Source organism: Strix uralensis, chromosome 1, assembly GCF_047716275.1.
Source record: "Strix uralensis isolate ZFMK-TIS-50842 chromosome 1, bStrUra1, whole genome shotgun sequence".
Classification (NCBI taxonomy): domain Eukaryota; kingdom Metazoa; phylum Chordata; class Aves; order Strigiformes; family Strigidae; genus Strix; species Strix uralensis.
In genome coordinates this window covers 78,156,589-78,173,804 of record NC_133972.1, presented here as the reverse complement: position 1 = coordinate 78,173,804, position 17,216 = coordinate 78,156,589, and positions in this window count along the sequence as shown.

Genomic DNA, 17,216 nt, shown 5'->3' with positions numbered 1-17,216 from the left:
TGTCCCCTTTGATGAAATTAAACTCCCAGAGGCATGGGACCCCTTTGTTTCACATTCAGATCATGGACATAAGAGAGTGTGTGCTCATATTAAGAGGTGTTTAGGAGCCCCAGCATTGCCTAAGAATATTATCTTGCTTCTTAGAAGGAACATGAACCAACCACCACAGGTGCCCAGGTACTATACTCCCTGAGCTTGAAAACCGTAACAGAGCTCTGAACTCTGTTACATTCTACTTTCCTCTACACTTCTTTGCAAACTTTGCACTTACCACAGGAGAATAACTAACATGCCATCCCTACTGCAGAGTGACAGTGAGGTGTCCAGTTGCCTTAAAGAAATGTACTGCTCTTTCTTGCCTTCTCTACCGTCAGTCATGGATTCTACTTCATATGGCTGAACCATTAAGATAAAGGTTAACATGATGCTCTGTAACAATGCGTAGTTGCTCCACTTTGAGCTGAAATAGTTGGTCATTTTCCCCCACCCTGTATTTCTGTCATGCTATTGGCACTGGAAGCATTAGCTTTGTAGTCACAATTACATGAGAACTAAGTAAACTGCAGAAATTTGTAAACTGTTGCATTGCTAAATTAAATGCTGTTTTAACTAACAGTTAATAGTGTTTACTGCTGTGTAATAGTAATTTTCATTTTTTACTGTATCTAATGACTTTCTGATGACTCAAACTCTCTGTAGGGATACCAAATCATTACATTAAGGATGAGTGATTTTAGTATGCAATGACTGATCAGTACAATAATATGTAGACTCATGTTTCAGCTAGTAAATTAAATCATTTACACCAGAGTGTTTGTCAACCAGAAGAGTTCTATTACACTGCTGCATTATAATGTAGAGTCTGCTCAAAGTAAAACACATGCTATATTAAATCTGTGCTACTTTACATACAAAACCCTTAAGGAACAAGGGTTTATCATATAGTAAAGCCATGGAGAAGGACTGGTATTCACATAGAGTGGATAAATCCAGAAATTTTGCCATTAATTTGGAAAAGCCCCATGGCAACACACAGGTATGAGCCTACTAAGTTGCATAAGTCATCCAAGTATCACTTGAACACTGAATTTGGTATTAATGGGACCTGTGGGAGTGAAAATAGCCACAGCCAGAGTTTGTGAACTTTCAGATAAACATACAGGTGAGCCAGCATCAGGACTTGATGTGACCACCCCATTGTCCCCAGACATGAAGAATAAAAGGGTAGTTTACTTTGGGATACAAACACTTGACAAGTCTGCTGAAATTGAGTGGTAGAACTTCTCTTTGGTGACTAGCTCATCACAATCTTATTTTAAGAGACTAGATCAATTATTTGCTTGAATAGAACTTAAAATGCAACCTCTTCCAGCATTTAGCACTGTTTCCTAGTGCAGGCTTTGGTTTGAGCCCAATAATTATTTTGATGTCATTATGTTCAGAACTGAGAAGATGCTTTAATGCTTTAGTGTTAGGAACTTGTTGGTTTAGAGAAAAAACTTGTTGGTTTAGCTTGAGACACCAAAGGGCCTCATTTCCAGTAACATGAAAGCATCAGAGTTTCCATTCACCATAATTTGAAGAGAAGGTTCTCTACTATTTGGAAAAAACTAGACCCCAGAGTCTCAAGGTTATCTCCCAAAGGCCATGCACCAGTGTTAAACCACTGACTCCATTGACTTTGACCCAGTCACACTCATGTAAATATATGCAAGGAATAAGAACACCAGTTTCCATCAATATACAATTATGCTAGCCAGAAAATACCTGTAGGGACATAATGTTTCCTTGGATGAATATTCCCTGTTGTCTTGTGACACACTCAGAAGAAAGTCTTGGATGCTGCAGGAGATGCTGCATCATGTTTACTGAGTTCATCTCCCAGATGTGGCAGCTTTACTGTCAGAGAAGGACTCTGAACTTCTCACAATGGGAGAGAGTCGTGACAGAGGGAAAGGCTTGCTTTGTGAACATATTTAAACCCACATGAATATATTGCTTTTCAGGAACTTAATGAATCATTTGATTTTTACCCTTGGGATATCCAGAGTCACAAAAACAGTGGTATTTTGACTTGTGAAGTCTTCATCGTAAAAATGCTTTCTGTGCTACTGCGTAAGAATTAGGTTTCTCTGGCAAAAGCTAAAAGGTCAAGTTATCATGACTAGTTTACTACTTGGCATGCTTCACTGAAAGGCACGTAGTGGACCAGATTAGTAGCAAGACAGCAGTCTTCAGTGATGCCTTAACACCTAATTCAGTGGACATCTCCTGCGCAGAGCATGAGCCCACATCCATAGCTCTACATGACACATCTCAGTATAACATACACTTTCTCCTCAGCAAGACCTCCCATATGAGACAACTCGAGTGAGATTGGCCCCTTGAATTTTTTGTTGTTGTTGTTTGCCTAAGCATCCTTAAAAAAAAAAAAAAAAAAAGGCACAGAAAATGCTTTTGAGCTTTTTGTTTAAAATATAAGAGTGTTAAAATGTCCTAATAATCTGGAGGCTTGCCAGCTTGTAGGCAGGCACTAAGTGAGGTTTAATTTTTGCACAGAAATCAAATATTATCAAGGGGAACATGAACACATAAAAAAGACCGCTCATCTGGCCAACATCTGGTTTGATGGGGGCATTATTTCAACAAGTACTTACAGGCAGTTTTTTGTTGCTGTTGCTTCCTCCCAGAGCAGCAACAAACTAGTAGTAAAGATTTAAATTTCCACATCATTCCCACACACACAGTCATGTTGTACAAGTTGCCCAGAACTCCTAATACTTCCCCTTTCCACCTTTTTGTTTGTTAGCTTAAAAAACACCATTATATTTAAAGAGATGGGAGGGAAAAGCGAGAATAGCAATTAAAATTGTTATTTTCCAGTACATTTTTGCATTACAAGTTATGACGGTGTTTGTTACACATGTTTAACGAAAGAGCTAGAATGCAAACCTGAAAACACTTACTCCAGGTGTAGGTTGGGAGGTGAAATCAGCCGTTTTGAGACTTAGTGTTTCTCAGTTTTACAAATGCACACATATTTGGAAGTTCAGGGTGTCCCATTGCTCATGCTGAGCCTATTGATCTCCATCTGGAAAGGTGTGTCCTTTTTTTCCCCACCAGAAGAGAGGTATTCTTCCTGGAATCATTTATAGTGATGGGTAGATTTAAATGCATATACAGCTTTTATTGCTGTATGTGCAGATGCATCTGTGCTTGTTTCCAGAACCCCTCTCCTCTCTCTCAAGACAGTGGTAAGAGTGTACATTTCTAGTTGAAGTGGGAGCCATCACCAGTCCTGTGGCTAAACTGAGCCTGTGATAACCACATGTGCTCTGCTGAATGGTCTGTATCTATTAGGTCTTCCAGTGTTGTAAATCTTTCAACAGCTTCAAACAACAGCCATACTCTCAAAGTCAGTCAGCTATGGGGAAGCAATCAACCACATAAAGAAACATAAAGCCCAAGAATAAACCTGGTTATAGATTGTAAACTACTGACAGAAAGAAGAGCAATGCTGGAGCACATCTCCAGATTTACCTCCAACACTGTCCCGATTAAATCTGCTTTTCACAGTAATGTCATTTCTTCTGCTTGTAGCACCACCTGTCTATGTTGATTTTCCTCTCTGGCATGGCTGTGACCATTTCTGAGGTTTCCCTAATGCATAAGTCAAAGTTATGATTACACTGCCCCAGAAGCAGTTGCATGGTAAGTATGGGCATCCATTTATTACAAACAAGCCCTTCCACACAACTTACGGACATGAAGGGCAACGAAGGCTGGTCTGTCTTGCCACAAAAGCTTGGGACTCTAGATTTGAACTTAAGTTCTCACTTTCTACCTCAAACTCTCATCTCACCCTGAGCAAACTCCTCAGGTCACCATGGAGTGATACAGATCTTGTCACGCTCCCTGCATGTGGTACAGCCCATCCATCAGAACTCTGAGGCAGAGGATCTCCTTGCCCCTGGGCTCAATTCTGCTGGCTGCCTGCAAATGGCTTCCTCCAAAACAGGTGGGATTATGGTTCCAACATCTTTTTTGTATGGGGAGAAAGGAGACAGAATGAAATTGCACAACTATTCTTCTCCGTTGGTTTGAGATCATACATAGCTTTCCTTCTGAAGCTGTTGCTACATCTCTAACTGGTAATAGTCTCAGATTTGGGGGAGAGCTGGCAGGTGCATGTTTGTATGGAGAGACTTGCAAGGGGAAGAAGGTGGGAAGGAGAAAATGTGCTGCTGCCAAAGAACATGAGAAAATAGTGTGTTCTTCCCACCCCTAACAGAGCAGTCATGGAGTCAGCTGGGAACACAAAACGGAGGCAATACATGGCAGGTCACTTCAGCAGCGGAAAGGGGATAGTGCAGCAGCAGGGCTGAAGCTTAGAAATGAGCTTAGTGGCTGTCTCTGCAGGCCCGGGTAAGGCTCTTTGCTGCAGGGAAATCTTCTTTCAGCCTTTTCTTGCGTAAATAAACCACTAACACAAGAGGCCCAGAACACGCCTGGGGATCAGTTTTTCTTCAACTGCCTTCATACAACTTGCTACCCTTCACTCTCTCTCTGTGTTTTCAGCACACTGAGTGTCCACTTACAGCAACTTTGGCAGCTCCGTCAGCAGTCAGCTCTGCTTTCTGTACATCCCGGGCGATAATTAGTTGGTTATTTCTCATCTCTGATTGACATAGCTCCTATTCCAGTGCAACACAGAACTTGTTTTCGTCACTTTGCAACTTTCTCAAGATGCCATTAATGAGTAACATGACACAATGCGAGGTAAATCACACAACAACACCATAAACACAAGGGCAGGGCTGGATTCACAGCTCCATCTTTGCAGTGTCACTCTATAGGAACTCTGTTGAAACTAATCTTGTCACACATAAGACCAGAGTTGCATATTCAGCCCACAGTGTGGTCATAAGACAGTGCAATAAAAGAGCACTTATTTCTATTACTAGAGAGCACTTGTGACATATTACTGTATTTATGTTCTGAGAACAAGTAAAGATAAGGTAGAAATACATGCACAAAGAGGAACAGAGTTGGGGTTTCTATGGAAACTCAGAATTTCCTGATTTGTATAATTAAAATTAACAATATCCCTTGTTAATAGAGTTTTGAGAAAAAGAAATGTTGATTTTTTTTTTCACTTTATTATGTGTGAACAATTTCAGTTATCTTTCTCTTTTCTCTTAATCTCTCTCACACATACATGTTCATGCACAGTTTTTTACATTATATATATTTATATACAATGTGCACTGTGTAGCTTTCCTAACTCCCAATAATATTAACAAGAGTTACTCATGTAAGTCTCCCAATCATTGTTGGGACAATAAACCTCAGAGAGTGTGAAAGCACCACATTAAACTCATTTTTCTCAGTACTGATAGGAATATAGGATACTAACATCCAGATGAAAAGGCACGCATAAACCTAAGGACCCACTATTGCTGGATATCATGCATCATGCACTTATCTTTCTGTCTTATGCAATGCTGAGGGAGAATGATCTTAACAAAATACATCTGTATTTCCTACAGCAACATCTCTTGCTAGGAAGATGGAAGCAGCACCAGTACTTAAAAGCTTTCCACACTAAAACACCCAATGGCTGCCTGTAGCTTACAACCTCTGGCTCTGATTGTGCCATATATATCACATGCTAAGTGGAAGTGGGACCAATCAGAGCTTGGATAGAGGACCTCAAAGAAAAGCTTCAATACAGCAGAACATGGTATTAGTGGCTCACTACATGGTACATATCCCTAAAGCTAAATATTGAACCAGTACTCCATCTGTGACCCACTGGTGCTGACAGAGGTGTTAGTTTTTAAAATAAAAATAAAAAGGTGGCTCCAACCCTTTTTGAGGAGAAATAATAATATATTGACTCCATTTTTGCACAAAGTTTGGCCTCAATTACATTGCCATGTGTAAGTCACAGAATCAGTTCACACGAAGTCCATTAGTAGCTGCACAGTACTGTCACAGAAGGAGTAAACTTTGGGACACCATTGTTTCCACCTACAAATGACCAACAGATAAAACAATAAAAATTAAGAAATGGGAGGATCTTGCTGTCATGGAGTTGGGAAGGAGAAAATTCTTCCCAATAAAGTTACAGACACGGTCTTATTATCATAATAAGACAGGATGGTAGCCTTATTCCAACCTCAAATGGTTTATTTCAGCAGTGGGCATAAAGCAAGCCCTTGTCGTACCATCTGCCAAGTACCTTTGGGATCTGACAGCATGGAAGGATCATTAAAAATGTAAGAAGTTGCTGTTTACATTAATAAAAACACAGGTTCAGAAATTACGTTGAAAAAACAACAATATTGTAAACATGCCTTGAAAGCGAAAGCCATTTCCTCTTGTAGTGAAAAGCATGGTTTATTTTCATCTGTTAGGATGTGACTACATCAAATCCAGCTTCTGCTTCCTCGCTGTCCCCCTCTCTAATGGAGTTTGCACTTACAGAAATGAAGCGCGCATTTTACGTGGGACTGTCTCTGCTCTTTCACCTGGACAGAAATAAAAATAAAGCTCTCCTCTTAATTGTATTTCAACACCTATACCGTTACTTCCAGCACTCTTATAATGAGGGTTGGGTAAAATCGAAGCCTATAATAAGTGTATACTATTCCTTTTTTAAAGGCTGACCTGCAGTTCTGGTTTACAAACCAAATGACTGTAGTCAGGCGTATTAGTGCTTTAACCTTTTTATTACATTACATACATGAAAACAATTAAGGCTGGGATTCTTTCCAATGTATTATCATTTTCTGTTCCCTCTGGCCTTTTTCCATCCATTTCAAAGAATGTACATAGCATCAACTGAACATTCTCTCATGTTTTATTTTTTTGTTCCTTTTCTTCTTAACAACTGTCATGCTTTCAAGATCAGCCAACTATAGAGTATCATGCAACAGCAGCAGCCAACAGCAGTGGCAGCAAAAACAACAACAAAAAGTTTGGGGGTTTAAAACTCCTCATAAAATTAAATCTGAGATTTAAATTCTCCCTCATATTTTATTGTCTTTTCTTTTCTTTTTCCTGTGGTAAATGGTAATTAGAGTCAATAATCTTTTGCTGAGAGAGCACCTTGTCCTCACAGTGTTTATATCATCATCATCAAAGATCTGCCTTAAGGCCCTGGCGTGTTAATAATTTAAGGTGTGCACAGCCTAGTTATAGCAGGAAGCCTAGTTATTGAGTTTGTAAACCAGCTGATGATTTATGGGAACACCTTGCATGAGTCATGCTCATTAAATAAAATACTTCAGTTTAATAAGGAACATGGGGTAAACAGTTCTTCCCGTTACAGGGTGACTGTGCAATTGGAAATTGTTGAGTTTTGTCACCAGTTTCGCCACTGCTATTTTGTCTTAATTGTAATGTCAGGGTCAGCTTGTCTCTATGTGTGTGCATGTGCGTGCACATTTCCCCTTGAAGTACAGATAGAAGGTCTTTCACTGATGCTTTTTTCCTCCTACCCTCTCTGTCTCTCCCTCACTCTCCATACAGCTGTTTCATAACTTACCCCTGATAATGAAAATGTTAAATCTCTCTTTAAAAGGCTACTAATTAAGAAAACAGAAATGTTCACGGAAATAAAATTACAAGGGAAAAAAAATCAATATATGGTTGTTAAATGTAGCTTGCATTTGAGAGCCATAACCATATTTTACTTTTAAACACTAGAGTTAACTCTGACTCATTAGAAATTCCTTGGGAAATTGAGGCAGTAAAAGCCCTACACATTGGCCTTTTCTGTTTTACCAGGAGCAAGCGCGCTTTGCCCACCACTCTAGAAATCCACCGTACCTCCAAGAGATTTAGTGGGATAAGGCAAAGTGTCAGCATCTGCCCTTGGGTGGCAAACATGCAGACAATAAGATCCTGTGCATCATCTACTTCTTACAGTCTGGTTTTCAGCTTTTTGGAAACAGGGGTACGGTTCCTTAGGGGGGTCTGAAATCCCCCCCACTCCCACTGAAGCCAGTGGCACTTGAGCGCTGGGAGTGGAAGGAGACCATGCAGCAGTGAGTGGCTGGAGGCTTCACTAGGCTGGAGGCTGCTCCGAGGCAAAATTAGCATTGTCTTTGGGGGGAAGGTGGGACTCATGGAGTTAGAGTATTTCTATGGAATAAGGGGAGAAACAAATTGAGTAATAATATAAAAACAGTACATATACTATTCTTGATGGATTTCAGTCTTACCACCCCAAACCAAAGGCAATTCGACTGCGTTTAGTTAAACTGATAAACAAACAATAAGAAATTAGTGTTCAAAAGAACAGCCGACTTTTCCCAGCAACCGGGTATTAGAAAACATGCCATTACCCCTGCAATATTGATTTTTGTGTTCTTTATGGTTCCCTTTAGATGTACTTTTCTGTATTCTTTTCACACGGGTGACACAGCTGTAAGTTTAATTTTCTGACTAATAACTGAACATCCCCAAATATGGACACTCTGTCAGGCATCATTAACATATTTGTTAGGGAATATTGGGCCAGACCCACTTGTGGTATAACTTTTGGATTTAACAGCACCACTCAAGCGAGTGATCTGACTGCCAATTTGTAAACAATTGTTTGAGTCGTCCCTTTTTTCCAGGGAAAATAAAGCATGACATAACAGGGTATACATACCACTCAGGCCATCTCTTTGAGGCATCTGAATGCTTTCCATTGCTCTAATATTTGAATTTTGCAATCTTTTGTTTGTTTGACACTCGTGCCAGCATAGGGGAGTACCGTGATCTCATTTTGCAGAGGGAAAAGGCAGCACAGAGAACTGCTGGTGAGACCCACAAACAAAATTAGGCACCCCAAAGGCGAGGGGTTTAGGACTTCCCACTGACGGACGCCAGGCAGATGCAGAGGCAGAGCCCCTCAGAGACAGCACTGGCACTGCCGGCTGAATTGCGCAAACGATCAGACCAGACGGCAGAAAGACTCAGCAGCTACCACACTGCAAGGGATGCAGCCCCATGGCCTGGCTCCAAGGCTTCCACCCAATGTCTTAAAGGACAGAAACAGCAATGGTTAGCAGAGAGCAGAGCAGGCAAAGGCTCACTCCAGATTCACCTCTTTTCCTATGCTCTACCCCAAAACAGCCACTACTGTTTGTCCTTAATAAGAGCACCCCGAGCTGGTCAGACCTTCAGGGATTTGAGTTGTTCCTCCAGGCACACTCATTGGAGAAGTACCCAGAAGCTGACTTCTTGGTGCCTAAGGGCCTTAACCACCAAAAGCAAAGTTGTTTTCTGCACAGCAGGCTCACGTGGGATTAGTCAGCCCTCCCTGCAGAGGCTGCTGGTTGCAGAGCTGCGGTGGCCTGAAGTGGGTTGCACAGCCCCTAAGATGAGTCCAGGGGCTGCTCTGAGCCCTGTGTTCCTGCAGCACACTCCCTTGCATGCACTGAGGTGTCCAACCTGCAGCAGCTGTACTAAATGCATCCTTGGGTGCTTTCAGATTTCAGCTGTCTCCAAGCAGCTCAGTGAAGTGTTTGAGAATGTAAATTCTGCAAGTAGTGGGAGTTAGGCATGTCCTCCTCACCAAAAATGTCCAAGTCACTGACTTAGAGGCACACAAGGAGCCTGGGGCAGAACAGGGAGAAAAAATCGGCTTCTTCAAGGCCCAGAATAAGTGCCCTAATTCATTAACTTGTCTTCTAAAGGGGAGAAATCTTTACAATCTCTCAGCCATGACACTCCTTACTCCTGGAGGCTATAGCAAAGGTGATGTGGGAAGGAAAGACACTGGACTGGGGGAGACTTATCCTTTTTACAATACAGTCGTTGTACATGACTGCTTTGGACTTTTTTTTTTTTTCTCTTTCGCTTTATACAGTATGGGTTGTGGTTGCCTCTTCATAACCACACAGAAGGCAGAAAACAAAACATGTTTCCTTCTTTATGGTGTGTTTAGTGGATGCAAGAATTGCATCAGTTTCACCTCCTCTGGAGTGACCACCTCCTTCCCCAGCAAGCTCCCAGAGATTGTATTCAATTGCCTTTAGCACTGTGAAGGTGCTGGCAAAACACATTCTTGATGCTACCTGTAAGTGCTATAGAAATTACCACCAAATTCAGAAAAGCAGTTTTATGGAGTTACTTCTATTAGCACACTGATCCAAGGGCATAACAGGGCAAGGGAGTTCATTCAGACAAGGGACTGAGAAATGTTCCCAACCTAAGTAATACAGACACGAACTGAAGTATGATGCTCTTGACTCCATGAGTACTTCTGCCTATCTTGATTTTAGATTATATACAAATAGTTTAGATCCTACTGAAGTCATGGAGATCTTAAGCTCAAACTTAACCTTAGGGTGAGCTGATCCAAAGCCATACAGCATCTCTAACTTCATCACACTGCTCCCTACTGCTCTTTACTTGATCCTCCCTAATGCTGAGGATCAACACCAAACCTTAGCCATTAATATTTTGAACACTAGCAGATATTAAGATTTTCCATGGCAAACGTCAGGGCTCTACTTCCCTCTCTTCAGCTGGAGTCAATGGCAAGATGTTTGGATCACCTAATGACTGACATCAACCCAGAAAAAGCAGTAATCTGAATGGTCTCCCTCCCATAACATTAGTCCCAGCTGCTGTGGGTTCCTGACCCTTGTCATGTAATAAAATGTAATCTTCATCCCTGCCACATACCAGGAGATTGGAGGCATGATCTGGTCTCTCTCCAAAGTGATACTTTCTTACTGCCTTGTGCCCAGAATACTCCTTGGCAAAAGAGGACCAAATTAAACCATTTGCATCCTTCTGTCTAGAACTGGTAAAAACAACAGAGGAACCCATGCCCAGGCTGCACTAAAGAGGAGTACTTCCACTACCAGTGGCCAGCAAATGCCTTTAACCAATCTGATTTGCTACAGGAAAAACATACCATGACTTCTTCCCTTAATGGTAGATACAGTATGTGGACGAGTGGCTTCCTTTGGAGATGGGCAAACAGGTAATTACGGTTATTTGCATTGGAATAATACCTAGAGACTAGATCCCTACTGTTCTATATAGCAAACAATCTATAAAGCCAATGTAAAAGATTTTCAGCATAAGTATAGAAACACCACGTTTCAGGTCTTGGAGGTTTCAGATGAGCTGACACAGTTTTGGATGAGCCTTTGAATTGAAGTCAAAAATAGTCACAAGATGTAGCAAAAGAAACGAGCATGAGTGTGGAACTGAAAACATAAGAGGAAAAGTTAAATTAGGCCATCAATTTCTAAAGCAGGTATTGAGGGGAGAAGGAATTTGGCAGGATCTGAGCAAATGGTAGATTATATAATGGAAAGACACCAAAACAAGGCAGTCTCCTATACACTCACAGGCAAGTTAACATACCTAAGCAAATTCATCCTCTAATTGGCTTCAGTTAAGTGCTCTATTCAGAGGTCTTTGAGATAATTCAGAGTGCCAGTAGGACGTCTGGCAAGTGAAAAGCTTCTGGGAATTAAGCAAAAGAGTCACAGAAACTTCCCTAATGAAACATCTCAAGAGTAACAAAGAACATGATACAACCTCACCTGGTTTTGAAGGCTGTTTGTCAGCAAGGCACAGCTGAAACACAATAGGACTGCACTCCAATGGAATATTGAGAAGAAAAGAGGAAAAAAAAAAAAAAAAAAGAACCTGCTGCTGAAACTCTTGGATTCGTGAATATGGGCAGAAATAAACCATGGTAAAAATGAGTAAGTCCATAAAACACTGGAAATCATATTAAGGACACCATTTATCATATTCTGCTCAAAATGCACAAATCTGTCCAGAAAATTGCAAAATGAGCTCATGCTCAATATAAAGGGAGGGAGGAATTTCAAAAGACTAATATGAAGCAAATGTTAGTCCTGCATTTCCTCATGCCCTGTTTGAATCAAAGTCAACTTGCATCTCTGCTGGGGCAAACTCAGAACTTGACCCAACCTGACTGGATTTTGAAAGCACGGCTGCAGATGAGCAGCCAGCAGACAGGGTCTAGGTACCTCCAGATAAAAATCTTTCCTTGGCTAAAAGAAGATAAAGGCACCGAATACCATGTCATCCTAAAACAGTCAGAAATCTTAGTCATAGCCTTCAGTGTTCAGCTGAGGCAGAAAAACAGAGCTGGAGATGTTCCTTTGTAGATAGCAGTGCGCCCACCAGAGATAAGATAACCGAGTGAGTGATTCTGTAATGAGTAGCAGGAGCCACATACAACAGAATCAGTGAAACAACAAGATATTCCTGAAAATTTTTGGTACATGACTGAAGGATAACTATGTGAGCTAAACCAGAAAGGTGACCAGGTAAGCTGCCTCTTATTTGCTGTCATCTTCTGGCTCAGTTTTGGGTGTTTTGATAAGGTATTGCATAGCACACAACAATGGATTAACAAATGGTAAATCCTAGTTTGCTTCACATGCATTTCCAGTTAAATTAGAAACCACTAGCATAGATTATAAGCGGTTCATCTGACCAATTCTCTTTAATTTATCAGTCAGGAACACCATGCCAAGCCTACGCTATGCAACAGCCTGACAGATGGCAAATGATAAAGAACTTGATAACAAAAAGTCTTGGTTGATTAAAAAGGTTGGTATTTGTCATAGTTAAACTATCATAACACACCTCACAACACTTTATTAGGCTCACCAGTTTGGGGTAAGTAAAGTAGGCAGAAGTCAAACCACAATCCTGCCAGCTTCTTGAGCAAATTCAATTAATCCTGAGATATGGTTACAGAAGAAGGTTATGCCAGGACAAGAGCAACATCCAAAGTTGCCAAATAGCTACTATCTAAATAGGAGAGATTTCAGCGAGTAAGTATTTGGGAACCTGACATACATACGACTATTGTAGCTGTGCCAAAGTCAAATATGAGAAGCCTGCATTTCAGGAAGGCCTGCAGGAGGACCTGGAACTGCTGGCTGTACCTTGAGGACATCCAAAAGCAGTTGGCATGGCTCCTGTACTGGCAGAAGCAACGCATGACCACCCCGCTACTGACGACAAAAAACAAAATGTGAAGGCAACACAGATGCCAGGTGCTGCTGAACAGATGCTGGAGATGAGGAACGAAGCACATGTCGGCAAAGTCCCGGAGGTGCTCAGGATGTGGTTGCTAACCCAAGCCCTGTGAAGCTGAACAGCCTCTCAGCATCAAGGGGTTTCTGGTCTTCTCCCCCACCCCATCCCCACATGGACAATATGTGCATTCATTCGAGCATGTGTTTTGGGTGCAGTGGGAAGAGGTTGCTTCTAGTTTGTCAGGTTTACCCTCAATTTTTTTTTCCTCTTTTCAGACGTATGGTTTAACTGCAGTGACTGGAGTGAACAGACCCTGACCCCTGCCTGGTGGCAAGGACATAGTCCTCCTCTCCCTGGCCCTGTGCAGGAGCTCAGGGCACAAGCTTAGCAGAGCTCCTTTCTGTCAAAGAGACAAAGAGTGGCATCCTCCAAAGGCTGGTGAAAGACATCAGCACAGGTGGCAGAAGTGGCAGTGAGATGGTTCAAGGCCTGAAAAAGAATCATTCCCTGACAAATGGGACAGCAAAAGTGATCAGCTCTTGCTACTGGGGGGAAAAACAGCCAGAGAATTTAGTTCTCTATTATTACTATTACTGCTACTATTACTATTACTATTGCTATTACTACTACTACTATTGTTATTATTATTTTAAAGGACTTCCTTATAATACGACATATGATATAATGAAAAGGAAAACATAAGTTTTTTAGAAAAAGGACCCTGAGAAGGAAACATTATGGCAGCCAGTTGGATCTGGCCAACCGTTGGGCAAGCATGTCCCAGGCACAGATCCGGGACAGTGCTCTTACTACTGGCCTTGTCATGGGCATGAGACACACAGGCTGAAGCAAGGTCTACACAGCTGCACCCACAAAAATACCAAGTGCATTGGTATCATTCTGAATTATCTGCCTGGAGATTTCTGTAGGATTGAGTTGCTCAGGGAAGGAAGAGCAGAGAAGGACACAATTAGCTCCGAGTCCTGTAAGAAGAGCAGTCGCAGAGCATAGAGCATTGCAGGGTGGGAGTTTTTTGAGGCATCCAACCAGGGGATCACACCAGAAACCTGACACGTCATGCACAGTGAACTGCATGGGGGTTTCCTGTGCTGTGAGCAGAATACAGTGTGCAAAGAGAAATGAAAAACCCAGTAGGTGCAGGGCATGTGGTTGGGAGGTTGATGTCCTTGCTATCACCATGCCTTAGCAGTTAGGGACACTCTGGCTCACTAGATTCAAAATTAACACTCAGTACTTGCGCTGAGGTCAGACTCCTAGTTGCAATGCAGATATACTCTGACTCAGACTGGGGAAATAATTGACATGGGAACAATAATGAGAAAATCAATTGCTAAGTCAGATATAATCGACTGCAATGAAAATTTTGTGCATGGAGGATTTGCAGGATAAAGACCCAGGTTTTCTTTCAGGCTAGATGAGTTGGTAGAGATGCAAGAAAAAATGTGGTTAATATTGTTGTCCTTGTTCCCCTACACTTCCAGCTGGAATTCAAAAGGAATATGGCCTGACAGCATCCCAGGGTGATTCTTCAGTCAAAGTTTTAGGCTGCGATTCTGTAAATGTTCAAAGATGTGTATGATTAAGACCTTGTGAGACTGGAACATTACCCTAATTGTCTGGGCCTTCCAAGCAGTTTCATTAAATTTAACATTAGAGGTAATATATTGACAAAAAAATACAGCTCAATGTCACTCTTCATATTTCTGTGTGTACGTGGGACACCACTGCATAAGGCCCACAGTTCTTGTTGCTATTATTTGCCACAGTTTGCAACTGTACTCAAAGCCTTTAATCAGTGCTCCATTAATGCAGGCGGGGTCCAAAGTGAAAAAAATGCCACCCTTTCCCCAAAATGAATACTATCTGAGAACGGTTAATACCATCATGAGCCGTTCACTCTGTTTTGCATGATGTTATCTTCATCTTCTGTCAACAGTATCTACTGAAAGATCGATAGTAATCTTAAAGAAATGTTTATTATTGTCTTGCCTCTCACACCTGCCCCATCTTACCTTTGCTCTTTGTCTCAGAGGCAGTAAAAGAGCAGCAAACTACCGCAGACATGCCTTCGTCTTACAGTGTTGTATTTTTTTGTTGCAGGATTACAGTGCTAATTAAAGACCGTGTGTACACCACCACCACTATTTCTTGACTTGGAAGAGTGGAGTATTTCTCCTCCAGGAGCTCTCTCTAGAAACACATCCACGGGTAACTGATAGAGATGGAACACAAAAAATGCCAGGCACGGTTTTAGTCTGGGATGTATTTGCAAGTGTGAAGTACTAGGATTAAAATCTTCCCCGTGAAACGAAACGGCCAAAAATATTTCAGGTGCGAAGGTGGCAAACAGGTGTGGGTGGGGGCTGGGGGGGTGCGTGTGTGGGTAGGGCGGGAGGTTCCCTTCTTCCCTGCCTTCCCCCGTTTCTCTCTTCAAAGAGCGGGTAAGAAGCGCCTGCCGATAGCCCCGGTTTGCAGGTTGCTCCCTGCGCGCACGCTGAGCCCGGCTCGGGGGGGTCCGGCGCCGGCGGGCGGGGCGGCTGCAGCCCCCAGGCGGCTGCCGGCCCGGCGGCGGGGGGGGTCGGGAGCATGTCGCGACCGGGACCGGCCCCCCGAGGGCGGGCGGGCGGCGGAGAACAAAGCGGGGCCGGGCGGGAGGGGGTGGGCGCGGGCATCAGCCCCGCCAGGGACCGGGCTCCGAGCAAACCCCGCCGGGGTCGGGAGCGGGGTTCGCGCCTCCCTTGGCGGGGGAAAGGGGGGGGGGGGGGCGGCTGCGAGGCTGCGATTTAATCCGCTGTCGCGATGTCACGGCGTGTGGGTGCACGGCAACCTGCTCATACAGGCGGGAAAGAATTTACTTTATTTTCTCACGGCGCCAGCGAGCAGGGCCGAAGGGGATAAGCGGACAGCTCGCCCCAAAGGAAACATACCGGTTTCCCTCCTGGTACTAAAAAGCCGGTATTCAGGCGAGGAGTGACGCCCCCCCGAAATCGGAGGCAAATTCTAGGACTGGCGTCATCTTATCGCCGATATATTTTTTTAATTAGGTGGCAGCTAAATGAAGAGTGATGTAGAACATTGTGAATATAATTATCCATTGTGCTGCAGAGAGCCGCCTATAGATCTTTTCTTTTTTTTTTTCCCCCTCCCTCTCTGAAAACTACCAAGAACCTGGGGAATTCAAATAATGTTCCGATCCCTGTGCGTGGATGGAGCCTGTCAGACCCTGTGCAAGGGCTACTGACAAACACAAAGGGGCAACAATAACTGCACACCACTTACAGCACTGCTAGACTTATTCATTGTAACATAATAATTTTAGATGGTTGTTGAAGAGAAGCATATGTTTCAGGCAGACATCAAAAGAACAACTGGGCATTTAGATAAGACAACTAAAACTCAGTTTTAAAGTTTCAGATCTAATCCTGGGTAAAGACTGAACAAAGAGTCAGAGAGCAGAAATTATGTTATTTAAACTGACACCACCTAAATCGGATCCTTTCTTCTACGATTTCACATAAACACGGTGTGTGTTCATCGCATCCAGCCAGCTTCATTATTATTTATGTTACCGTACGCTGGCTGTGTGCAGTCAATTCATAATTGTCCAGTTTTTCTAATTAATCACAAAAGATTTTTGTTTTGCCTACAGCTAGTTCTGGGGTGACTCACAATGGCAAGCCAAAGCTCATACATCAAACACAGACCTTCTTTACTCCAGCCTTCTGCTGGAGGAGGCTGCTGGGCTCCCCTCGCCACCACACTGCTCAGGGGGCATGCGCGGCCCCGGGCGAGAGAGGAGCCCTGCGTTCCGTCCTCTACCGTGTGACTTGTTATTTTTATCTGATGCTTGCATTCTCAGCCCAAACCCGGCCCAGAGATTTTTGGCAAGATTTCTTAATTCAGAGCGTTTGATTTCCCTCTCTCTCATATGCATGCGCATGCTCCCCTCTCGGGCTCTAGCAAGCTGTTCGAGATCTGTGCAGGTTCAAAGGAAGCGAGCTGGATCAAATATTGCGTAAACTTCTGCGCTATCAATATTTTCTTAATGAGCTCAACGTAACCAGTGGATGCTAGCAGAGAGGCTGAGCCAGCTGCTGGATCTCTCCAATTCCCATAGCGACAAGGCTGGTTGGTGACATTTGTAGTAGGCC